This window comes from Meleagris gallopavo, chromosome 1 (assembly GCF_905368555.1).
Source record: "Meleagris gallopavo chromosome 1, MGAL_WU_HG_1.1, whole genome shotgun sequence".
Classification (NCBI taxonomy): domain Eukaryota; kingdom Metazoa; phylum Chordata; class Aves; order Galliformes; family Phasianidae; genus Meleagris; species Meleagris gallopavo.
In genome coordinates this window covers 9,868,857-9,895,238 of record NC_139404.1, presented here as the reverse complement: position 1 = coordinate 9,895,238, position 26,382 = coordinate 9,868,857, and positions in this window count along the sequence as shown.

Here is a 26,382-nt window from a genome sequence, read left to right as displayed (position 1 = left end):
CATTTGTGTAACTACCCCTCTCAACCACCCACAGAAATCCAACGAATGAAATTCTGGGATCAAGATGAAGATTCTTAGTATGTTTCATCTGTGATTAGTGTACATAAGGAAGAGTTTTGTGTTAAGCTAATAAGTGAAGCCAAAACTATAATACCTGGCAGAAGCATATTATTTTCATTGCTCAGCACAGTGCTCAACACTATAAACTGAGTGATTAGCACATCAGTGAGAAAAAAAGTGAGAAAAACAGTAAATGCAAATGTACTTAGAGCTCAAATACAACAACTGTGGTTTAGTGCCTTTGTTTTCCTTTTGAGAAGCGCCATCCAAGTATATTCATTGGCATGTAAATACATTCATGACATTACTATAATGACATTCTGTGACAGTTTGTTTGTCTGGAATTGCTGAATACAGTATTTTAAAAGCTCATTAAAGAGATGATATGACAGCTCTCCCCCTTGTCTGATGATCAGAGCTCTCTTCCTGCTCTGGGAAACCTTAGTTGTGGCAAAGTAAGTAGACATTCATTATGAACCTCTGAGACAGGTTCACTTGTCTTCACTTCATCAGGCTGTGCAGTAGAGCAAAACAGGTCTCGTTTAAGTACTCTTAAATTTAAAATAAAAAATATTCATGGTGCAAGAAAATGGCCTCATGGCTTTGTCTTTGACAATGAACATGAGGAAAGGGTTTCATGGAGTATCATTCCCTTTGTCATTTTATAGAGCTTTGTCATTTTATAGAGCTCCCCAGCCTACTCTGAGTGCTAGCACAATTACACAGAGGCTATAGATTTAAATTTTCTTATTCTGGATTTCTCCAGTGAAATTAACAACCAGCCTTTTCGAAAGAATGATATACTTCCTCTTTATCCTTTTTATTTATTAAAAAAAGAATAGACAACAATTTAGTTATTAAAAAAAAAAAAAAAGACAGTCAGAGAAATGTTTAACTTGACACAACTGTACTTTTCAATTTGTCATTTTTATTGAGAAGATTTATTCCTCGCTGTTCCTCTCAAATTTCAGGTCAGACTGAGCTTAAGTTTCTCTGATTTCTCTTGATCAAACTGGGGTTGAATCAAGAAATCACAAATCTCTATTATATTGCTATTATTCCTATTTTTCTTTGATCCTGTTCAATTCCAGTCTTGAGGGCTGTTCTAAAAGTAATGCCTCCCATTTTATTGTATTGGCCCATGATGTTGGTGAATGTTGGTGGTATTTCAGTAAAGATTGAATCTTTTCACCAATATTTAGTTACATTTTGCTGTCATGAGACAGATGGCAGAAGGGGGAGTCATACAGGCTCTTATTCATCACTGATGAAAATGTGTAGCTAATAGTGCTGACTACACTGTAAAATAGCGCTTTGTAGCTGAGAATTTCCTCTATCAACTAGTGTTATTGTGCTCACTGTTGCACTTTCCATGGAAATAAATAGAAGACCTTACTTTCAGAGTGACCTAGGAAGTATTCTATTCTATTCTATGCTCTGCTATTCTAAAATGCTTTGCTTATCTTTTCAATATATAATGGTGCTCTGTATGTCTTATGTTTGCTTCTTTGGTTTCCTTGATTTTAGGGAAGCTGGTTGCAAGGAATCACACAGATTGTGAAAGTACTTTCCATTTGCTAAGTAAGCTCTCTGCTTTGGGTTTGTTAATTAACAAATATATTATTTCATTATTTGCTACAATGATTTTCTCTGGGGAATCTATATCTCTCTTTCTGACACAGTTTACAAACACTATTTTCCTTTTGATGCAACAGCATTTATAACTACTATGATCCTTCATGGACTTTCTACTATCAGGTATGTTTTAGAGAGGTTCTTTAAGTCCCTTTCATACTTTCCCAGATACATAAAAAAGATTATGGCATTCTAAATTTGTCATAAGTTTAAGTCCAAATGATGATTTCTCATCATAAATACCAGTGTCAGCCAGCATTATTTTTTCTTTGAAGAGATCAGTGTCTGTAAAGGCATAATAGAAACATGAGTTTCCTCATTCTTGAGGGGTCCCAGAGAGAGACTCAGTTGGCCTAACCGTAATCTGTCTCTAAATCTTTCTGCTGGCTGCAGAAGAAGGTAGGCTCATACTATTTTATTACATGCCTAAATTTTCTTACATATTTCATAACCAAACAGTTGCAAAAAACACCAAAAGTGGCAACTATGCAAGTTGAACATTCTTGTTTAGCAATCAAGATGTCTTAAAACAGCATCTTGAACACATGCACACTGTGAGCTGTTTTGTTACCTTGTACATATCATGTATTCCATGTTAACATTTCTTTTCCCTTTAAAATTCTTCATTATTTAATGCTATGTATGTATGTGGTATAATATTGTGTACTATATGAAACTGATAATCAATATTAGAAAAAAAGCCCATAAAACTGTATATTGAAAAGGAAGAGGGCTTAAAATCATTCTGTTGTCAATATAAAAGTGATGTTACTTGAAATAATGCCAAGATATTTCTAAACAATTGAAATGTAAACAAACACACTGCAGAGAGAAATCATACTTGAAGACAATAGAGACCTGATGTATCTTGGTATAAACTTCAGATAAAAAGTATTTACAAGCTTATATTGGCAAAAGATTTGTTATTATTTTATTAGAATTAGCATAAAGCATAAATGAACTGTTTCCAGAAAATGCATGCTGATTAGACAGCTGGATTCTCTGATTGGTGCTATTTCTAAAATTAATGCAAAAATTACTGTGGTTATTAATTATACACCAACATTTGAATAACCTTACAATTCTGAAATCACTCTTTCTTCTTGTTTATTCTATTAGAGTATTTGTGAGATCTTTGGATTTGATATCTGTATTCACTCATGTAGACAGAAGGCCGGGTGCAAATCCACCAACACTGAAGGTTGGTTGATTATTTATTTATTTATTTATTTATTTATTTATTTATTTATTGCCTAAATTGTATGTATCTAAAAGAGTACTTATTCAAAGAAATAATTAATATAAAATTATAAATTTTAAAAATAGGATCCTACGAGAGCTATACAAGAAAAGTCCAGTCATGTAAGGTGCATGATTTATGTGAATAGGATTCTTCCATTGGAATGTCCAAAGACACTTATTTCTCCTTCTTCATCTTTACAGAAAAAATAAACATTTAAATTAGGAATTTAGGACTAAGGACTGACAACTGGAAAGTTAGTAACAGCTAGGAGCTACATTGATGGTTTCTGATATACTTCAGAACTTATTTCTTACCCTAATAAAATCAAGTTACAAAATTGCCCTGTGAAAATAAGTAGTAAATGTCACGATTTTGAATAGCAAACAAACAAACAAACAAAAAAGCAAACAGTTTGGTGGCCATTCTGTCTTATAGGAATATTATTGAAGGAAGTTGTGAGCAGACTGGCATTATTTGGTCAGGGCAGATGCTCACAGATGATGTTGAGTTTAAGGCCAGGAAGGGGCAGAAAGCATCTCTTATGAGGACAATCTGAGAACATATGGGTTGTCTAAACTGGAGAAGGAGGCTAAGAATTTACCTCATGGCAATCTACAGTTTCCTGAGGAGGGATAGTGGAGAGGGAGGTTCTGTACTCTGATCTCTGGTAACCGATTATAGAATGGGAGGGAATGGCAGATAGATGTTCATTGAAGGTTTCTGAATATAAGAAAAAATATCTTTATCATGAGGGTGATTAGACACTGGAACAGACATCATAGACAGATGGCTGATACCCCATGCCTGTTGGTATTCAAGGAAGCACTTGGGTAATAATCCAATATCAAATAATCCCTCAATAATATGCTTTAACTTTTGTTTAGCCTTAAAGTGATTAGGCTGTTGGATTTGATGATCTTTTTAGGTCCCTTTCAACTGAGTTATTTTATCATTCAGTTCAATCTTCTATAAATTGAATGTAATTTAATTTCAGTTTTACATCTTTTTCTTTCAGTGATGTATGTTTGCTTAAACCATATATTGAGTTTTTCATTTTGGCTGTAAATTAACAGAATTAGGGGATTATTGAAGTCGGGTTATCTCTGGAATAGAAACAGTGTGCAGTAGTAAGTGGTTGGAAAGAAGGATAGAAAGAGAGAAAAACACAGATATATAACTTCCAAGCCTGATAATAGAACTGTGTGGTCATTCTTATGAAGATGCAATAAATAAGAATGACATGCAAAACAGAACAGACTCAAGAGGTGGAATTGGACTCAAAAGGAAGTGCTCGTTGGAGTGTAGTAAAGTATTTTTCAGGGCAGATGTTTCAGTGACTTTTACATGAAAGAATAGATTGAATTTGGTGCATTTGTGTTAGGTAAGAACATATGGGATATATGTACTTTTCTAATTAACACGTCACACTAGACTTAACAATTATTTTCAATTTTCTCTGCCTTATATTCTGCAGGCAACTCATCTGCAGTCCTGGAACTAAAACACGAAGGAAGGTGGGTTCTTTCCTTTCTGACAGGAAACTTTGTCCTGGGCACCCCCCTGTGCATGCAGAGAGGTCTGCTTTCACACACATCTGGCTTTTAAGACAATGCTATTTCTTTGTTAAAGTGCAGGCTTCTTTAAACAATACCTTACCAAGGTAACATTTTTAATAGAATGATGAGCTCACAGGATGTTATTAATTGACTATGATGAAAGGTAACTTGCTATCAAATGATAGCTAATCAGCCTCTTTTGGGTTAGAAGCAATGATTTTTGCAAGGGAAAGTAGCTAGAGTTTCATTTTTAAATTTCAGCATATGTAAAAATACTCTGAAACAAGTCCTCAAAATAACTTTGCTTCATTTTTTCATACTTTGTACTTACTGTTAAAGATAGTTTTCCAGTACTGAGACTGAAAGAACTGAAAGGACGAAATTCAAAGAAATAGACTATTGGTAAAAGGGAATGACCAGCAGCTGAAAATCTCTATTTTTATTATTTTTAAATTACAGGAAAAATAAGTGTCTCATTATATACAGACATTCCATTGTGATTTTGACAAAGCTTGTGTTCAGGCAGTATCTCTGGAAGCATCAACTCATGGATACTTACATAGTTCCCCTATCATCACAGTCTCTGTGTACTTTGTATACACTAATGAGTGCTGAAATTATTCTCCCTAATTTACAGTCTCTGAACTGTCATTATTATCTTCATCCTAATGAAATTTTTCAACCTACATTTTCCATTTTTTTCTCCACCTCAGTAACTGATCCTGAGTCCTTATTCAAGATTTCTTTAATTAATCTGGTATTCATCCAGTCTGCTCACAAACTGACCTCACAAAGTGCTAAATCAGAAGTGTACATATTAGCATTCATAACCACCACAAACAAACAGAGGAGGAACATTGAAGAAAATAAAATGAAAGATATTAAAAGAAGAGCATTGTGGGGAGGAGAATGAGTAAAATAATTTTCTAAATGGACTGGAGAGAAGAAATAGGTGAAAGAGGCCATGATGTATCAGAACATCTTTGCAATGATCCATCATTTGGCAGGCAAAATGAGATTGCCTGTATTTTTTTTATTATTATTTTATTTTAGCTTGAATGCAAGGTGTCATTGAGAAGCATATTTAAATAGGATGAACATTGTACACAGCAATGCACGTAGCTGGTGCCATCTTAATGGACACATGATCAACTGGCAAAGTTTACTTCAGCACAACATTGACAATATTTTGAATCTTTTTAACTTTTTCTCTAATGGTTCTTCCTTACATAAACAGCCTAGCACCCTTCCACTTCAGTAAGTTTAACTGTCACCATTATTAAAACAGTAGGAATCTCTGCTTATTATAGCTCCTGTGATGTTCTGTAGAATGTTTAGGACCACACCATTCTTGATCTTATTTATTTGCCTAGAAAATAATAGAGTGTGTGAAGTTAATCAACACAATTAATACCTTGAGGTATTAAATAAATAATTTAATTAATGAATAAGGATTGTTTTCCATTGTTTGAGTAAAAGAACATTGCAGGAATGCATTGTGTTCTACTCCAGTTAAAGACTGAAGTTATTTTAAAAATAAAACTGCCTAGTTGCTAAGATATTCATCACGGAGGTGATGGAGAGACTGAATTCTAGATTACTGCTGTCAGAATTATTTTTACTTTTATTCAGTATCTTCCTAATATAAAGTTCATAAACAGTATTGGGAATAGTTATCAGAGTTTAGGACTCCCCTGCTGAGGTGAATGAACTAAAACCTACATTAGGCCATCTGTAGGGAGCATGGTTTTTTTGTTTTGTTTTGTTTTTCTCCTTTTCATTCTGTTCCTACACATCTTAGGAATGTTAGTTTGTTAGTCAGTAGATCCAGTTTCAGCAGGAAAAGTGGAAAGTGATGCACTGAGGCCATATAATCAGTAAGGCCTTATGGGGGAAGCAAATTCCATGCATGTGAATCTCTTAAGTGAAACATATACAGGAATGTAAAGCACTGATGTCTGATACCTAATACAGATAGCTGACACTATTATTTCATCATGTCTTTGATTTGAAGGAAGGTGCCTCTAGCTGCTATACCTTGTATATTGTTTAATATTTTCTTATTTTCATAGAATCAGATAATTGTTTGTGTTGGAAATAACACTTAAAGGTCATCTAGTCCAACTCCTCTGCAATGAACTTACAGCTATATCAGGTTGCTCAGAGCTTAGTGCAGCCTGACCTTGAATGTCTCCAAGGACAGAGCATCCACCAACTCTCTGGGCAAACTCTTCTAGTGCCTCATCATCCATATATAAAAAAAACATTTTCCTTATATCCAATCTAAATATCCCCTCTTTTAGTCTGAAACCATTTCCCCTTGTCCTATTATAACAGGCCCTGATAAAGAGTCTTTTTAGTTACGCCTATTTGAATAAGTCCTTTTTAAATAAATTAATTTATCTTTATGACAAAGTTACTCACCTAGTTGACCAAGGGGTGAACCAATGACCAGTGCTGAGGAGTCTGGAAGTCAAGATATATGAGAAATGGCTAATGTCACTTGGTTTGTTCAGCCTAGAGAAGAGGAGACTGAGGCAAACTTCCTCACAAGGAGGGTGGAGGGGCAGATGCTGGTCCCTTCTTTCTGGTGACAGTGACAGGACACAAGTGAGCAGCAAGGAACTGTGCCATAGTATGGCTAGACTGGGTGTTAGGAAGGAGTTCTTCACTTAGACAGTGGTTGGACTGGAACAGGGTTCTCAGAGCAATGGTCATGGTACCAAGCCTGCCAGAGTTCAAGAAGTATTTGGACAAGACTCTCAAACATAGGGTTTGAATTTTGGGTTGTCTTCTGTGGATCCAGGAGTTGGATTTAATAATGCGTACGACACCCTCCAACTTGAGGTATTCTATAATTCTATGTCATATGACAAACTGGCTACGTCTTGTCTTTTAAACTGTTTAGCAAGTGACACCAAAAGGCTTGTTTCTACACAGTTATATTCCCTCTCCCTCCTAGACCATGGCAATTTCATCAACACTGCTTGTGAGGAACATTGCAATCGTTATGCTATTAATCACACTGCACCTAAACAACATGCATTTTTAGCAGTTAAAAATTATAGCTTATTGCATACCTATTGCCTGCCTCTATTGCTTTATTATTAAAGATGTCCCATGCAGTATACCTCATCATCATCCAAATGCACCTACTAGGATTGACCCTGTTTTTGATGGGATCTTCTTATATAGCTCTTTGTAGCACAGTGCTAGTTATGTACTGAAGATAAAGTTCTAGATTGTAATTACTGAAGATAAACATGCAGATACTGATTTCCTTGGGCAACCTGCTCTAAGTGCTCCTGATAACTAGATGATTTGGACCTCAACCATTCCCTGATTCTGTGATACTGTGAAATTAATCAGTTAAATTAGTCAATTAGTCAATTTAGTCTCCCTGGATATCTCAAAGACAGTGAGTACTGGGTTGTTTTTGTTTCATTTTGTTTTTGTTCCACTTTGTTTTTGTTCAGGGTTTAGATGTTTAAACTGGTACAAGTTGCATTTCCATAACTAAGGCTTTCTTCTTGTCTGGCTCGTGGACAAATACGTTCCTAAAACTGTATTCTCATGGTAACTCTGTCTTAGCAGTTCATGATTTTCTGCTCTGGCTAGGAAAAGTTTTCTAACATTTCAGAATGTATTGTTTTCTAAGAAGCCATAAGTAGTTGTGGGGTAGAGGAAAAACAAAGGAGCAGATTGCCTTAAATTTTAACTGTAATAAGATAAAACATCCTGAGAGTGTTTTTCTTTATACTATTTATTTCTAAACTGAGTTGGGAAAGATTTTTAATCTGGACCTTATATCAAGTGAAGTTCTCAGGGTGGATGTTTTCTTTATTCCCAGAGGAAAAATCCTCAAGCTACATTTTGGAATTTATCTTTCAAGGCCAATTATGTAAAGGGCATTTAATGAATGCTTCAGAAGCCACAATTATCAGTTGCTAAGCTTACTCACATGTTCAAAGAAGGCTCCGCACATGTGTCTGTGTTAATTTTCAGCACTGATGAGTACACTAATTCAAAGAATGGCTGAGTCACTTTTAAAGTTATATCCTTTGTCCTTCACATGAAGCAGATTGGCTCCAGCCAATCTCCAGCAGGCATTCTAAGTCTCCTCACAGAGCAAAGCATATGATATACATAAAAAAAAGTCTGTGATAATCTAACACACTGAAAAAGGATATAAGAAAATGGACCAGTGTGAAAAAGGAGTCTGAGAGAAAAAGAACAAACAGTATTCTCTCTACCGATTTGGCCTTCTCAGATTGAATATGGCTGTCATTGTCTCTCTTGAAGAAAATAAGCATTAAAAAAGCCAGCCAGCAATTATTTCTCAGCATCTTATTTACAGTACATGCAGGTTTTTTTAAAAGCACTGTTATTCTTTCTTCCAAACATTTTGTTACATTTGTATGCTAGCTTTTGAAAAATCTTAGGAAAGCACCATAATTGCTAATTAGAAAGCTGCTAAAGAGACATTAATGAAACTTTTACATTTATTTATTTATTTCTACACAGAGAATTGATGAGATTTTTTTTCTAAGCAGACACAGTTCTTCAACTGATGCATTACTTGGTCTCTAACATGCACAATACAGTTTATGAGCAGAACATATATGACATTTATTCAATATATCATGTGATACCTGCCCATTTGACGAAAAATCAACGTGTTAGATACAGTTATTATATGATCTAAATATTTTCTATTTGTATTAGTTTGAAGTAAAACTTTTTAAGAGATTGCCAGCTTGTTTCATAATTCACCATCATTTCATAAGCTTCATCATTTGGCTTCTTTAAGAATAAAAAAATAAAAATAAATCTTTATTGTGCTTAAGTTCAGTATTCTATATATTTGGGAAAAATCACACCACTTCCTGCTACTTTGCATAATGTCAAACTGCATGATCATAATTGTGCCTTCAGCACTTTACATTTTCAAGTAAACAGTAAACATCCTGATGAACATTACTATACAATTAAAAGATCTTAAAAATACTGTGACATATATGCTATAAGCAATTATAAACCCAAAATTGTCATGGTAGGTCAAGTGTTAAATATTGTAAGTTGTAATAAAATTAAACTAAATTTCACCAACCAGGATATTGCCCTTTTTTTTACACTCATTTTTACTTTTACATTGGCAAATCTTCATCATGGTGCAAATAAATCAGATGTACTATGCAGATTTATGTTTAGTGTTTTGTGTTCACTAACAAACCTACAACTATGCATTGTTTTAATGAATATAGTAGGTTATTTGCAGTTTTTATTCCAAAAAGGGCTGCTAAAGGATTCAGCAGAGAGAAAGATGGTTCCAATAAAGGATATCGCAACATCACCGCAACACAATAGCCTGTGGTGCATCCATGAAGACCATCCTTTTGATCCTCACCCCTAGAGATATAGCTGCTTTACAAAGTAAACAAGATGAGATTAAAGGGAATGTAAGCTTTGTAGAGCTGGGTGCTGAAAAAAGGAGAAGAGGTTAAAGTGTTCAGGCTTTCAAGGCAGGACGAAGAGTAAACAAGAAATCAAACTGTTAGAATCATGTGAATGTAACATATTGATGGATGGGAGATTTCTGTGACTCTGTGTCTCTTGGTTCAGGCAATAGATAGGCTGAACTTGTATTCCTGGGGGACACACTCATGCACAGCATGCAGTGCCTTGCCAACACCTACAGAAACGCACACAGCACCCACAAAAATGTGAATAGTGGAGATAGTCTGATGCTGGTCTTCCTTCTTGTTTGATCAGAGTGAAAGTCAAAATAGATATGAAGACAATAACAACCCCCTCAGTAACTAGCCACAGACAACCTATATAACCAGAATCTGGTCCCCAATGCCCACAGCTCCACTCCAGCTGCTATGCCATAAACTTCTTCTCATTGCAGACATAGACAAACAGCTCTATCTGTTTGTTGGTCCAGGCTTATGGTCTTCCAAGCTGTAGCCTCTCAGCACGTGTGGTCAACCCAGTATCCAGACCCAGCAACTCTCCAGTACCAGCCTCATGAACATTTAACTTGCTTGCCAGCTACTCTGGCTTGAAGTTTTCCTGCAAACTGTACTAATGGCCTGTGTGTCAAAGGCCTTACTGAAGTCCAGATAGATGACATAAATGGCTTTTCTCAAGGGCTGTGGGTAGAACATCACTAGTGAAGACTGAGGCAAAAAAAAAAAGTTTTTGAGTAGCTCAGTTTTTTCTTGTCTCTTGTTATCAGCCTGCCTATATTTCTCTCTAGTGGGGGTATGCCCTTCTGAACTTTTCTTTTCTGGTTGATACAATTACAGAAGCCTTTCTTATCCTTCTTTGTACCCCTTGACAAGTCCAGTTTCAGATGGACCTTCGTCTTCTTTACCTCATAATGATCCTGTTAATTATTCAAGATCCCATCCCTCCACAGCCTAGCAGCATCCCTATATTTCTTCCAGGTTACCTCTTCCTGCTTCCACTGCCTGTGCATTCTCCTCTTGCTCTCAATTTGAACAGCAGGTTTCAGTTCAGTCATGCCAGTCTCTTACCTTCCTTTCCTGATTTCTTCTATCTTGGGATGGAGAGCTCTTGTGCCCTAAAGAAAGCTTCCTTAAATATCTGCCAGCTCTGCTCTGCTCCCTTGTCCTTCAGGATAGATTCCCAGAGGGTTTTGCTGACTAACTCCCTGAAGAGCTGGAATTTTGCTTTCCTAAAATTAACTTTCCTGATTTTACTCTTTGCCTGTCTGATATCCCTCAAGAGTGTGAGCTCCACCATTACATGATAGTACAGCCCAGATAGCCTCCAATAATGATGTGACCAATCACTTGAATTGGTGAGCAACAGATCCAGCACTCATAGAATCATTGAATCATAGAATCACCAATTCCATTCTATGGAATGACCTACATGATCATCCAGTCAACCATTCACCTATTACCAATAGTTCTCACTTAACCATGTCCCTCAACACAATGTCTAAGCATTCCTTGAACACTTCCAAGGTCTGTGACTCCACCATCTCCCTAGGCAGACCATTCCAGTGCCTGACCATTCTTTCAGAGAAGTAGTATTTCTTAATGTTCAACCTGGAACTCTCCTGGTACAACTTGAGGCCATTCCTCTAGTCCTATCACTGGTTACATGAGAGAAGAGGCTGACCTTCCTTCAGGTAGTTGTAGAGAGCAATAAGGTCTCCCCTGAGCCTCGACTTCTTCAGACTGAACAGTCAGAACTCCCTCAATTGCTCCTCATAAAACCTGTGCCCCAGATCCCTTGCCAGCTTCATTGCCTGTCTCTGGACATGCTCTAGGGTCTCAGTGTTTTTCTTGCAGTGAGGGGCCCAAAACTAGGCACAGTTCTTGAGGTGCAGCATCACCAATGCTGGAGAGGGATGATCACTTCCCTGCTCTTGTTAGCAACACTATTTCTTACACAAGCTTGGATACCATTGACCACCTGGCCACCTGGGCAGGCTGCTGGCTCATATTCAGCTGAGCATCGACCAATACTCCCAGATCTGTCTCTTCTACACAGTCATTGCATCCAGCCTAATTGGCTACCTATTAACTGGCTCAGGAAGTTATCCTTGGTACATTCCAGGAGCCTCCTGGGTCATCTACAACTCACTGAGCTAATTTTCTAGTAGATGTCAGGAAAGTTGCAGTCCCCCAGCAAGATGAGAGCCTGTGATCACTATGCCTCCTGTAGCTGGAGGAAGAAGCTTTCATCAACAGTCTCTGCTTGATCAAGCAGCCTGCAGTAGATACCAGGTTCTTGTGTTTAACCACTTCATGGGATTTCACATAAAGGATGGTGTTTCAAGCATTCTTCTTGACTAGCCTATTTGGTGTTCCTCACTTTTTAATCTGAACCCTACTAAGGCTCTACATTTCTCATTACCTGCCACTAATCACACAGTTTAACACCAATTTGTTTCTTGCAGTCTTAGCTGGAAAATAAAGGACTACATCTACGTGCAAGAAAAAATATTGACACAATTTTTCTTTCTTTTAATTCTTTGTACTTCTAACCAACTAGGGTCTGAATTCTTCACTTCAGAGAAGCTCTTCCACTTTGTATAGCATAGTTATTATTAGAAAAATAGTTATTAATTGAAGCAGAGAATAAGAATGTGAAGTCATTTACCTTGGAAGCCTGGAATGCCGTCCCTCTTTTACTGAGGACACAATTATGTGTAAAAGCACAGTCCAGAGGAGCATCTTCAGGAGCAATAGCACTCTTCCGGAAGGTCAAAATCAAACCAAGAATTTGTTTCTGTGTTTCCTGGTAGGCTTTGTTTACACAAACTGCTTCACTTATAAGTACAAATGACACATTACATTGGTATCATTTTGTTGTGTGTTGTACAAGGCAAATGCTAAACACTGATGTTTTTTCTCTGTTGTGTGCTGACTGGGATAAACAGTTTTAGCATGTAAATTCTAATGGACGTTTCAAAATAGCTTTTGGGGCCAGCAACATTTCAATGGATCTGCAGATAGCCAAGGGAAGAAATACAAATGCCATCAAGCTCTTCAGCTTTCTAAAACGTAGTACCTGAATGTTTGGGAATAGACAAAGAGTAGATCTTAAAGTTATCTCATCCCCATACAATTCTAGAATCAGCTCATCATTTGGTTCTATTGTGCCAGGCCCATCATTTTAATGTTCTGGTTGGAGTTTAGGCACCCAAAGTAGTTAGCACACTAATAAATAGCTTTAATGAATCAACAAAACCTGAAAGAACTACTTAAGGGAATTTCTATTAAAAAAACTCAGATGTTTTTAGATGAATATCATGGTGACATCCAGCAAGATTCATCAAAAAAATGAATGTAATATAAAACAAAATAGCTGAGATAGTTTTAAACTTCTTGCTTTGGTTCCAGCAGCTGCCTAAATGCTTTAGACTGTTCTTGTATATTCGTGTTCTTTGGAGCATAAAATCTCAAATGTAGTGCAAGAAATCTTCTTTCACGCAAGTGAAGTTACCTATACGTTTCTACTTGAGGTCGCTGTAGCATACATATGCAGTTCTTTATTTTATTTTTTTAGCTTGATCAAATGAGGTCTGAACAATTCACAACTCAGCAAAGATCAAGGGAAGTAGCTTAGCTAAAAATAGCATAAATCCTGGAAACACAAACATTTCACTCTGAAAGGTGTGAATTCAAAGTCTGTCTGGTAAATCAACTTAGTTCTTAAGGTTACTGAACTCTCCTTGCTGTGTTCCTCTTAATTAGATGAAAGTTAAAGGTACACAAAAAGAAGTTACTAAGAACTGGAGTCTAATGTGTTCAGTATTTCACCCAGAGTTTCCTGTTGATGACAAAAATGAGTGATATTTTCAAAAGCAACTGATAATTTTAAACCTTCCAAATTTTGATCACCTAATTTTTAGACTATTTATTAATACTTACTCTGAAGATTTGCTTTCTAACAATCTGGCTACTTTAATAAATATGGTGATAGCTACATTTGTTCACATGTTAATTCCTTTCCCACATAGATATTTCCTTATAAAGTTGTCATCACATTTTGTGATTCGATCCACATGACTGCAATGAGATGCATGTGCTATTAGATATGCCCATCAGATATTCACATCTCTCTTCTAATACAAGCTAATGACCAGATAGTACCATTGATTACTAAGTGGAATTGCCCATTGATTTCACTAGACTGTCTGCTGGAAAATCAATAAAATAATGTGACCCAGATTTCATTGGAAAAAAAAAATAAAAAATCTAGGGACCATTGTATTTGGAATTTTACTGATCCTTGAGGGCAGACTCCACGATGTTCTCTGCGTCAGGATATTTTATATGCCTGCTAACTGTGAAATGACTAAATGTGAAATCCACTAGAATTCACAATGGAAAATAATGCAACACACTTTATCTCACTTTCTCCTCCTGCCTTGTGTCACCAGTTATGTTGGTGTAAATTAGGTATGAAAAAATACTACTCTTCTATTGTTTTACTTTATTCTGTTGGCCAGCAGGGTCAGAGGCAGATGTTGGTGGTATAGCAGTAGAGGTTGAATCTTTCCAACAACTTTCCATTACATTTTGTTGCTCTTGGACAGATGGCAGCAGTGAGGCGGTCTTACAAAATGGCAGCTGACATGGAAGTATGTATGAAGCAAAGGTGTGAGCACTGTGAGATGGTTGGTGGTCCATCTCAGAAGTGGAGACAGCGACAGTTGGTCACTTCTGCTGTGCATGTTTTTATGTGTGGCATGCAGGCTCTTGTTCATCACTGGTGAAAATACATAGCTAATAATGATAACTGTCTTGAAAAGCATAGCTGAGAATTTGCTATTTGTAGCTGAGAATTTCTTCTATCACATAGTGTTATTGGGCTCCACTCTACTTTTCATGGAAATAAATAGGAGCATTACTTTCAGAGCAGCCTGTATCATTCCTGTTAGTAAGGATAAGACCGAAGACCAGCTCCAAAGTATCTGCCTTTCATTATGTGATCTCAACATTATTGCACACCTAAAGTAAAAAAGACGGTCTAACATTGAGGATATTGGATCCTTCCTTTTCATTGCCCAAGTTCAGTTCTCTGTTTCTGTGCAATTTATGCAGTGCCACTAACACTGTACAATGCAATTTTTATATAGAAGCGTTATGCCAGCTCTGTCTGAACTGGTGTTTTGATGTCTGTGGAGATGTGAATTTGAACCCTGGAAGGTGCATGAGTTTTTTTTTTAGTCTGTATTTAATAATTACCTATGGATCTTTCCATCCTTGAATGTCACTGGACAGCCAAACAGTGTCTCAGTTGTCTGAGCCTCACCTTTTCTTTTGTGAAATGGAGTTAAGAGCACTCTATTATTTGACAGTGATATTATGAGGAAAAACATATGATATACTAAGCTAACAAGGCTGTTGGAAATCCTTGGAATATTTATTTATACTAATTAGTTATATTAATTTGGTATAATAATTTGATTCAATATAAAACATAGAAAATCTTCAACTGATCTCCGTACAGATTAATCTGACACAGTGATGTAATGAAGACATTTAATAGCATTTTTCTCTTTATTAATCAGCATATTTTGCTGATTAATAAATGCTTCCAAAAGGTGTTTTTTTTTTCAAGCCCTGATCTTAAGGCATCTGTCAACAAGGTATTGTTTTACCAGACTGAATTAGATTTGGCAATCCAGACTTGGGTTTTACCCCAATGGCTTCTATCTGACACTTCCCTTCCCTTCCCTTCCCTTCCCTTCCCTTCCCTTCCCTTCCTTCCCTTCCCTTCCCTTCCCTTCCCTTCCCTTCCCTTCCCTTCCCTTCCCTTCCCTTCCCTTCCCTTCCCTTCCCTTCCCTTCCCTTCCCTTCCCTTCCCTTCCCTTCCCTTCCCTTCCCTTCCCTTCCCTTCCCTTCCCTTCCCTTCCCCTTCCCCTTCCCCTTCCCCTTCCCCTTCCCCTTCCCCTTCCCCTTCCCCTTCCCCTTCCCCTTCCCCTTCCCCTTCCTGCTCCTTCCCTTTCCCCTTCTCCTTCCCCTTCTCCTTCCCTTTCCCCTTCCCCTTCTCCTTCCCCTTCCCCTTCTCCTTCCCCTTTCCCCTTCCCCTTCTCCTTCCCCTTTCCCTTCCCTTTTCTTCTCTTTTTTGTTTTTTCTTCCTTTTTTTCTTCCCACTTTTAGTGAAACAATGTTATTTTCTTGAAATTAGAATTTGCTAAGCTAGTAGAGAGTAGCAGTCAACTGAGTCTTCTCTCTGCATCCCTATGATAGTGGGCAGAATTTAGTGTGCTGAAATTCTAGAAAGCAACTGTCAGATATTTTGCTTGCCAAAAGCCAGAAAGGATGTGTGATCTACATCCTCCAGGCTGTGCTTTCCACCCTCCTAGGTACAAAGTTCAGGAGGGTTTGCGAGGCCAAGAGCAGAAACAGAGAGTGTTATGCTGTTAGCACAACACAAAAACACTGTAAATCTCACAGCCTGCTAGGAATTAAATCCATGGAGTCATTCCAATTTTCCAGAAATGCTGAAGCACTCACTATGGGTAATTTGTTTTGTTTTGTTTGACCCCAAATTATCATTGATTTTTTTTAACCTTACCAGAAATACTTGGCAGAGCAGGAGAGTCAAACTCAATCTTCCAAGACAAAATAGCTTACAGGAAAAGCAAAGATGAATAAAGGCAGTGAGATTAAAAAATAAACTAATAAATTCCAAGAGACAAAGTGAGATGAGGTGATGATAGAAAGGAAGAGGTAGTTGAAATATAGAAGGATGGTGCCAGAAATTGTACATACATCTCTCTTTTTGGTAGGAGAATTTCCATGTACTGCCAAGGGCTTAGGCTGGAGCAGGGTAACTTTCTATTGTGTTCAGCAAAGTGAGAGGAGAAAACCATTCAACCTCTGGGACTTGGGCAGTCTGCAGACTACATCTGCTATGGAACTGGTACACAGAATTTCAATCAGTTTTGAAAACCATCCTTTGCCTTCACTCTAAAAGCAGTCAGCAGTGACTCGGCACTGAAGATACTGTCACAGCATATGATGAGATTTTTTCGTGGCAGTAGGTAAATACCAAAGGTGATGCACAGTTCCACACTTTGATGCTACTAATTAGTCAGTGAGTTATTTAAAAATTAGCCTCTAGCAAAATATTTAAAATGTCTGTAGCAATGCTGGAGACATCTTCAGATTCAGACTCAGACAATGAATAAGTAAACTTAGCCTTAGGCTCAAAAAAGCAACATATTTTCTTAATTTTATAGTAGGATGAAAATTTCTCTGTTCACCTCTGATAGAGTAGGGTTTTTTTATGCATTTTTCTGTGCCACAATGTTTTAATCATCTTTTTAGAATTCTAACAGTTATCAATAAAGGCACACATATGGCGTACCTGTTCTACCAGTATAATTCTTCTGTTATTACTTGGAGTGCTTTTTCACTACATTAGAGTAAAGGAAGTAGAGCTCAGGAGTATATGATATCACTCTAAACCTGACACTTCAGGTAAACAGTTTTCCAGTCTACAGAAACCAAACTGAAAACTGCAATTTTTTTCAATTCTTGACTATTTCTTGACTATTGTAAGAATCTCGTGAGACTATTTTATTATTACTATTATTATTTTCCATTTGCCTCCCACTTCCCTTTAGATATCTATATACATTTATCAGATCTCCCCTCAGTCTTCTCTCCAGGCTGAACAGGTCCAGGTTACTCAGCCCTCCGCCGCACTCCTTGTAGGAGATCCCTGTATTTTTGGAACTGGGGAGCCAGGAACTGGACTGCGCCTTTCCACCAGGTCATTCCCTAACCTGTACTGATGAAAAATACATGAAATTTCTTTGTTACAGAGACCACTGACAATAAAGAATAGTTCCTTTTAGTTGTGGGGTAAGATTCAGAAAGCAAATGATAGCCAGCAAAGCCTTGAAGATAACTATGCATGAATTTTATAATGATTGTCTCATCTCATACTTCCTTTTGCTGGTTTTAATCTGGTACTTACTATTGTTTTTGAACATCTTTACATTCATCTACCCTTTCTAAAATAAATCTATTGCTTTCTTTGTTATGAGTTGACCCTGTAAAGTCAAATTTATATTTGTGATGTTTCTAAATAGTGATAAAATCAAGTTTTTGATCTAAGAACTTTCTTTTAACACAGTGTCTTACTTAAGTGGGTTCATAAGTAAGTACATTGCCTCTAGTAAAAAAGTCAATAGCCATTATAAAGAAATGTCATCCTTTTTCTCCCTTTGAAAAATCAGCAAAATCCCAGAACTGTATTCAACATTGGTGATGGTTTCAGCCATGAACACAGGGCTGGCTATATTCTATATGACTCTTTTTCACCTTTCAAAAAATCAGTAGAAGAGAAAGCTGCAAGCTCACAGATGTTTTGTTTTGTTTTTATCTGCTGCTGTCGAAGTTATTTTCAAATTAATCCTTAGATCATGAATTCCTCAGGGAAAGTCCTTTTGTCAGCTAGCACAAAGCTGATTGCTTTGCTGCTGTCCTTTTGATTTACAGAGAAAAATCCCATGTCTGATGTACAACTTTGATTTCTTACTAATTAAAATTGCAATGTGGGAGCTCATCACTCCTCCTCCACTCCACCCTGCTGAGGTTCAAGGCTACCTTTGGAAAACACTCACCCCCTGATGAGTTAATATTGAAGTGAAGTCCTTATTGCTGTTTACATAGTTCTCCCAGATTTACTAAATGCTTTGTGTTTCTAGAAGCAGGTGAGATCATTTAAAGCATGAACTACAGCTAAAGAAAATACATTATTGTACTATCTAGGGTTAGTGTCTCACATTTGTACGGAAAATGCAGGGTCTGATTTTTCTGCCTTTCAAAAGGAGATTGTCATGGGAACTTCTAGTGCTACAAAGATCAACAGCAAATTTTCAGTTATGTGTTATCTTTGGAGAAGTGAATTACGCCAGTTAGATCCTCTGCAGCATTGTTATTACTGAACTGAAATCACTTCACATATAATTCACACAAACTCTTCCGTGGGCAAAAATACTTATACATATTGCAGCAATATAAAAATAAAATCATAATATGAAGGAAAACATTTATCTGAAATTATTTTTAGAGCTTGAAACAAAATGAAAAAATCTTTTTTTTTCTTTTTCCTTTGTTTTTATCTTTTTCTTTGTGTGTGCATGTGTAAAAGGATTTTTATTTTTTATTTTTTTTTTTTTGTAGAAACCCATCATTTTGCTAAAACTGAAATTAACTTTTCCTTCGCATGTCTTTCCACACAAGCTCTTGGCAGTTTCACATGTCAGACCAAAACCCAAACTGAAATTAGTGCAGAAACAGCCTGCCAAACATTATTTGCCTCTCCAGGGTGACTGTCAGTGAGCCAGGAAGGCTGTTGGTCAAACAAAGCCGAAGCATTCAATTCAAAGGATTTCTCTCCAGTCTGGGTAGTGGAGAAGCAGGGACTTGTGATACTTAGCTATAAGTATCTTGTTCAAAACCTGTTCTCAGTTTCACTTTTTGTCTACAAACAAACAATAACAACAACATAAACATCTATCCAGGTGCCATCTATTTCTTCAAAACACTGCTCTAATACAAAATTACGAGAAAAAGACTCTAGCATTGTTATTAGTATGAGGTATGAACCAATATTCCTTGTTAAATAGAAGTCTGCCTTACAACAAAACACTGATTTTAAAGATTTATGTAGTACTGCCTGTGTTATTCTCATGCTTCTCTGCTTCTCACTGTGGAGTAGCCAGATCATCATGCTGCAAGGAGGCAAATAAAAGCACCCAAGTTTATTAATCATTCATTTTCCACAATGTATCAGCACTGACTAATTTAACACAGTCAATTCTCATATTTTGACACATTTAGTAAGATTCACAGTGCCTGACTGGCTTTCAAACTCCCACTTCTACCTATGTGGTTTGTTAATATCTTATTAGTACACATGGGATATAAAAGAAAACACAGAGCACAGGAGTACTGACCAGCACAAGAGCTGCTAAAAGGTTTCATCTTGCACTGCATGTGCCTTTATACCTTGTTTTCTTTTCTTACCTGACAATGCAGCCAACATAGGTTCATGAGGTGAAGGGCCTGTTTAACTAACTTAATTTCCTTTTATGACAAGGTCACATATCTAGTTGTCCAAAGAAAGTTAGTTGATGTTATCTTTTTGGGTTTTAGTAAAGCTTTTGATATTTTTTTCTCACAATATCTTTCTGGATGGAAAGTCCAGTATACAGCTAGACTTTTAGCCTCCAGTCCCATTGTCAAGGTACATGGCTTGAAAAGACAATGAGAAGAAGGAGCACCCATCCTTGCTATTCAGGATCTTGTTTCAGAGTGTTTACACATTTTACATTGGTTAAGTACTGCATAAAATACACAATTTATGGATTAGTCATGTTTCCCTTTCAAAGAGCAGAGATTTGAATGAGTAGAGCTGGACATACTGTTGTATGGTTCCTGTGGTGAAATACTTATCATGAAATACCTTGCATGTTTCTAGGAGAAGTGGCAGTTTGTTATCAACAAAAGAAACAGAAGCCATTGTAAAGGTCTCCACTTTGCTAAGCTGTGCTTTTCCTGGATGTGACTGACAGGAATTTGATTCTTGTAACATTAAAGAGGTTACTGAATCAGCTGTCTTGTTGCCTGGGTTTGTCAATGTTATGATTCTGCCAGGTAGGGTGATTGGCAGCCATGCCACTATGGCTGGAGCAACCAGAGATCTGATTAGCATCAGTCCCTATGTAAAACTTGCTGTCTAGAATGTCAGATGGGTAGAAGTGATTAATCTGCTGATGCACATGTAGCATAAGTATCAAATGCTTACTGAAATTTGGGTTTGTAAGATTCACAGAAAGTTAGGCAGAATTGTCAGTGCTTCCTGCTAGGTAGCACCAGAAAATTTCCTTGGAAGAGTGAAGAAGCTTTAAATGACCTTTGAGATATGACATTTCCATATACTTTTCAAGGAAGAAGGAAATTCAAGATTCAGACACCCTAGATTGCTCCTTGAAGACTCTGTTTGTTATACAGACATTAAATGATCTCAGTTTGGGATCTCCAAGAGTCCGCCAGGAAAACATGCCAGCTTTTTCAGGTATTGCTGTTCCTAAACTGAATGTCCAACATCACTCAGAACCTTTACCAGTTCAGCAGTGAACAACAGAGTACAGATGTTATCACTCCGTACAAGTGTTCACAGAGATCTTAATGTTTTTGAAGCGTAAATTCTATTACTGTACACTGTACTTGAGACACTTGGTAACATCCTCACACTTCTGAAAAGTAAAAAGTTACATGTCAAAGCTCTTAATGAAGTTTGGTACTTAGCAGGCTTTTTTTTTTTTTTTTTTTTTTCTTAATGGCCAAAAGTGAGTTGTTTTAGCAAGTTAACTTGTCATAGCTCAATAATTAAGTTCCAGGTAGGGTTAATTTTTGCATCATTCACTACTGATAAAACATGATCTAATTCCTAGTTTGATAATTAATATCCAAACACGGTGCCTGATCCAGAAAAAATCTCATAAAATGTCTCTTTAAAACACTAAAACAAAAAAGAAAAAGAAAAAAAAATAAATATTGTTTAATAGTCCAAAATTTAAAATCTTTTGTTTAGCAAACCCACCTTTACAGGCTATTAAAAATTATTGGTCTTCTTCCAATACTTCACTGGAATATTACTGACATGCTTATCTTTCTTTTATATACATAGGTTGCTACAAAGGTAATGCTTCCTATTTATTTCCATGGAAACTGCAACAGATACAAAGAACACAATAACACTGTTTAATAGAGCACACTCTCAGCTACAAAAAAAAAAACTGTTTTTCAAAGCAGTTACCATCATTAGATATGCATTTTCACCAGTGATGAATAAGAGCCTGCATGCCACGCTCATTAAAATTTGCACCAGCAGAGGTGACTTGCTGTCACGATCACCACTGCTGAAATGCACCACCCACCACCTCACTGTGCTCACAGTGATCGTTTAGTCTCTGTAAAAGTTCAGCTAATGAATATCAATGGGTGCCATTTTTTCCATTAGGTGGAATTCAGTTTCACACCTGTGCTTCATAGACACTTCCATGTCGAATGTCATTTTGTCAGACTGCCTCTCTGATGCCATCTGTCACAGAGCAACAAAATATAAAGGAATATTAGTGGGGGGATACAACCTCTACTTCCACATTACCAACATCCATCTCTGACATCATGGACCAAGACAATAAAATAATACGCATTACTTTCAAAGCAACCCTCATACTTTCATGGCAGAGAGTGTACAAATAGTTAATGCAGCAAGGTTATAATGTACTTCTCTAGACTTCCTGTGCATATGATTATCTTTCCTTATTATCACTGTTGCCATAAATCATAATATTATCAAGTCCTAATTATTTTTCCCATAAGTTTTCATTTTCTAGACTTGTTGCTTGCATAAGGATGTACTGTGTTCTGCTGCATAAGGAGAACAAGCATGATTTAGCAGCAGTATTTTAAGATAACCTATTTTGAAGGATAAGAGAATGTTAAAAGCAAATTCTAGTTATCATATGCCACAAAAGTCTTTCTCATCTAGCTATAAGAGATTATTTCTGGAAGGGGAAGGGGAAGGGGAAGGGAAAGACAAGCTAAAAGATCATGTCTTAAGCTTGAAACATTGAAAAATCCTTAATGAAAAAAATCTTGGCCACATCAGTCTTCAGACATCTTAATTAGACAGAGGGATTACAGTTATATCACCAGTAAGTACCTGAGCTGAATAGAAAGGCTAAACTCCTCGGCTTTATACCTATAAAGGGGAATTAAGTGGCCTTAAGCTTTCTGCCATTTAGAGTACCCTGCTGGATTGTAATAATTCTCTCTCCTCAGATATAATCAAATTTTCTGACTTCTGCATCTGCATGTAAAATTCTTCATTCTCTCTCTTCTTTGCAGAGGACTTTACAGTGGACATACTTAAGACAGAAATGGCTGTGGTAGATGTTATGAAATTAACTGTCAAAATGAAGAGAGCAGGCAGTGTTTGTTTATAGGATCCAAAGGAACACAGAGACTAATTCTTTGGTATCTAAATTAGTAACTCTGATATTTAATGTTTAATTTAAAATGGCTTTACTAACTGAGGGGTTTTCAAGCGGGACACCAATGTAAAGAAATAATCTAAAGGGCATGATCAGAGTGGCCTACTAGTGAACTTGATGTCTACACTGGGCAAATGATGACAAACTATTATTAGGAATGGAGTTTGTGTATATATGAGTAGATGCACTATACCTTGGAAAATTCAGCATCTCTTTTGCAAAGAGGAATGCTATTATAGAGGTTTTATTGAAGATATTTAAGTGTTAGCATGCGTGTAGACAAAATTGATCTGAGTGACATCATCTGTTTGGATTTAGATTTTAAGCTATGCATAAGAGATAACAAAGGCCATAATTTGGATAAATAATTGTTTACAAGACAGGCAACAGAGAGTGGGAGTGAATAATTATTTCTCCCAGGAGGTCAGCAATAGAATTCCACAGGGGTAGGTGCAGGGGATTTTTCTGCTTAATGCAGTCATCAGTGACCTGCAGAACACAGTGAGCAGTGATATAAGAAAGTTGGATGATGATTCTAAATTATTCAGGGTAGCATAAAATCTGACTGCAAAAAAACAAACAAACAAACAAACAGAATTTTTTGAGATAAATGAAAGAGAAAAAAAAAAAAAGCAGAATAGTCAAATGTAAAATGATGTAAAACGATAATGAGTAGAAAAGACAATCCTACTTTCATATGGAATTATGTGCTCTGAACTGACAACTGCCTGGCATTCCAGAGCAAGTTTTTCTGGCTGAGAAAAAGATTTCTATTAAAATGTCAGCTGATTCTGGGTAGATGTCATAAAGCAATTTTTAGGAATTATTCAAAAATTAAAAGGGGGCAAAATGGAGATCACTGTCCCAGTATACAAATTCACTGGTTCACCCACATACTATAACATTATATGTAATCCTGGTCCTCATCTGAAATGCATGAAGCAGAGCTAGAAAAAGTACAGAGAAAAGTGGCAAGATGATCAAAGGTCTGTAACAGATTTCATATGGGGAACCTCTGAGTACGCCAGGAGCCTTCTGTCTGAAAAGAGGATGACATGGGGGAAGGATGTGCTAGAAACAAGCAGAGTTATGAAAAGAATATGTGGAGATTAAATTGTTCACAGTCTCTACCAGTTGAAGAACAAGACAAAGTCAGATGAAAATCATAGAAACCACCATTTTGTCTCAAAGCAAATGTGAATAGATAGTTGACCATAGAAGAATGGAGACTTGAGCAAGTTCTTACTGACAAACATCATATATTGTTACCATTCTGAATGTCATTCTCCAGAATTATGCCCATTGTTTGAATTGGGTTATAGGAGTCAGCTAGTCTGACTTAATATGGATATTCTTAGATTGGTATATTATGTTGTAACCAAGTTTCCTTCTCAGGACATCAATTGGTGCATGTCAAAGCTAAATTTCAATGCATGCCAAAACATAAGCAATGTGGTAGATGTAGGATCTAGGATTTAAGCATGAATTAAGTAAACTAGCATACTAATACATATCATTAACATTGGATCAAGTGCATCTTGAGATGTAGAACATCTTTGTATTCCATTATATACTTCTCCTACTTAAAAAAGCTTGGTATGGGCTTAAAAAAGGACAAAAATGTGGTTGAAGAGACAGACTGCAGATGGAGGGAAGGTGATCAATGGTATGCAGCAGGAGTAAAACTATGTAGACATATATACAAGGAATTATCCATCTGCCTGTTTGGCTCCTGGTAAACCCTGAGCACTTGTGAGTATATGCAGGCAGTTATTATGAGTGATGAGGATGAGGAGATTATGAATATGAAGCTTCATTGCAACTGTGTTTTCTATGGATTTTTGCATTCTAGACTCCTTTTCTCATCCTTACAATGCACCAAGTAAAAATAAAAGCCTTTGAATATACGTGACTTTCTTATAAAATCAAAAAATAAATGGTATGATCTCACTTTGTTCCTAGCTTTTTCTTTTGTGAAATTTACGATAACTGGTATGTGTGTTTTGGAGGTTAGCATGTGCTGTAGTATCAATCCATGAACAACTTAGTCTAAGTTGAATTATCTAGCCACAATTCTTTTATAGAAAACTTGCCCGATTCATACAATTATGCTTGTGGTACAATGGTAGTGGAGGATGGTTGAACTAGATGATCTTGTAAGTCCTTTCCAACCTTGTGATTCTATGATTCTATGATTCTATGATTATTACTAATCTCTTATCAGAGATTTCTTATCAGAGATTATTGATCTCTGATATTGTCTTACCATCCTCTTTAAAATTTGTGCCCATGTACCTCCATACGTATGATAGCTTGTGGTAGGAGCTGCACAGAGACATTAATCTAGAGAATTATTTCAATATTAATTGTTAGAGACTCCAACAATAGAATTGAAATTACATAATCGAACTTAAGGCACATGTAGTCAAGGGCACTATTGCTAGCTCCGTCACTGACATCATAGTTATGATCTTTTTTCCATCTTTTCCTTGCAGATACAATGATAGCAAAGCAATGTTCTACACCAAAATGACAAAAGAAAATGTATAATTCACTCACATATTTTCAGCCAAATGTTTAAAACTATGGAGGACAGAAGAGACTGCAATTTACAGGGAAAAATTTGAAATGCCATCATTATAATATTGTTGTGTATGGAGCTAATTCCTGCTAGTGGATTAATTGCGAGTGAAGTGCACTGTACACACAGTGGAGTTATTTTGTAAGTACTCAGACCGAGAAAGTATTTTCATTCTACCTAGTGAAGCAGGGAAGCACTTAGAAATGACCAAAAAGGAAACAAATCAAAAAGTGACACTGACACAATGATAAGGTGCATTGAGTACTCACCTAAGTATATCCAAGAAGGTTCAAAAACCATCTCTGGTTGAAAAGAGTTGTACAGCTGATGCTTATAATAGCCATAATACACTAGTGTGGCTGAAATGTCTTCTGCTCAAATTTATTTAAAAAGAACAGTTAGTAAATTTAATGAAAATAAAAAAGAGTCCATTACAGTTAACTGTACAACAAGAACTTGCTGAGTAGTCTAAGTATCTGTGGTATTTTATGACCTTTGACAAAGTATTTTGCCTACAGAAGCACTACTGATAAAGACACTCCAGAAGGATAAGAAAATCTAATCTCCTTTAAGATCTGTACTATTCTGTACTTGGTACACAGATCCTTTGTGATGTACATATAGTTAATGCAAATTCAAGAAAAAATATACAGCAAAACACAGTCATGTGTACACACACATACCCATATGTATGCAAAAATACGTATGCATATACACACAGACATACAAA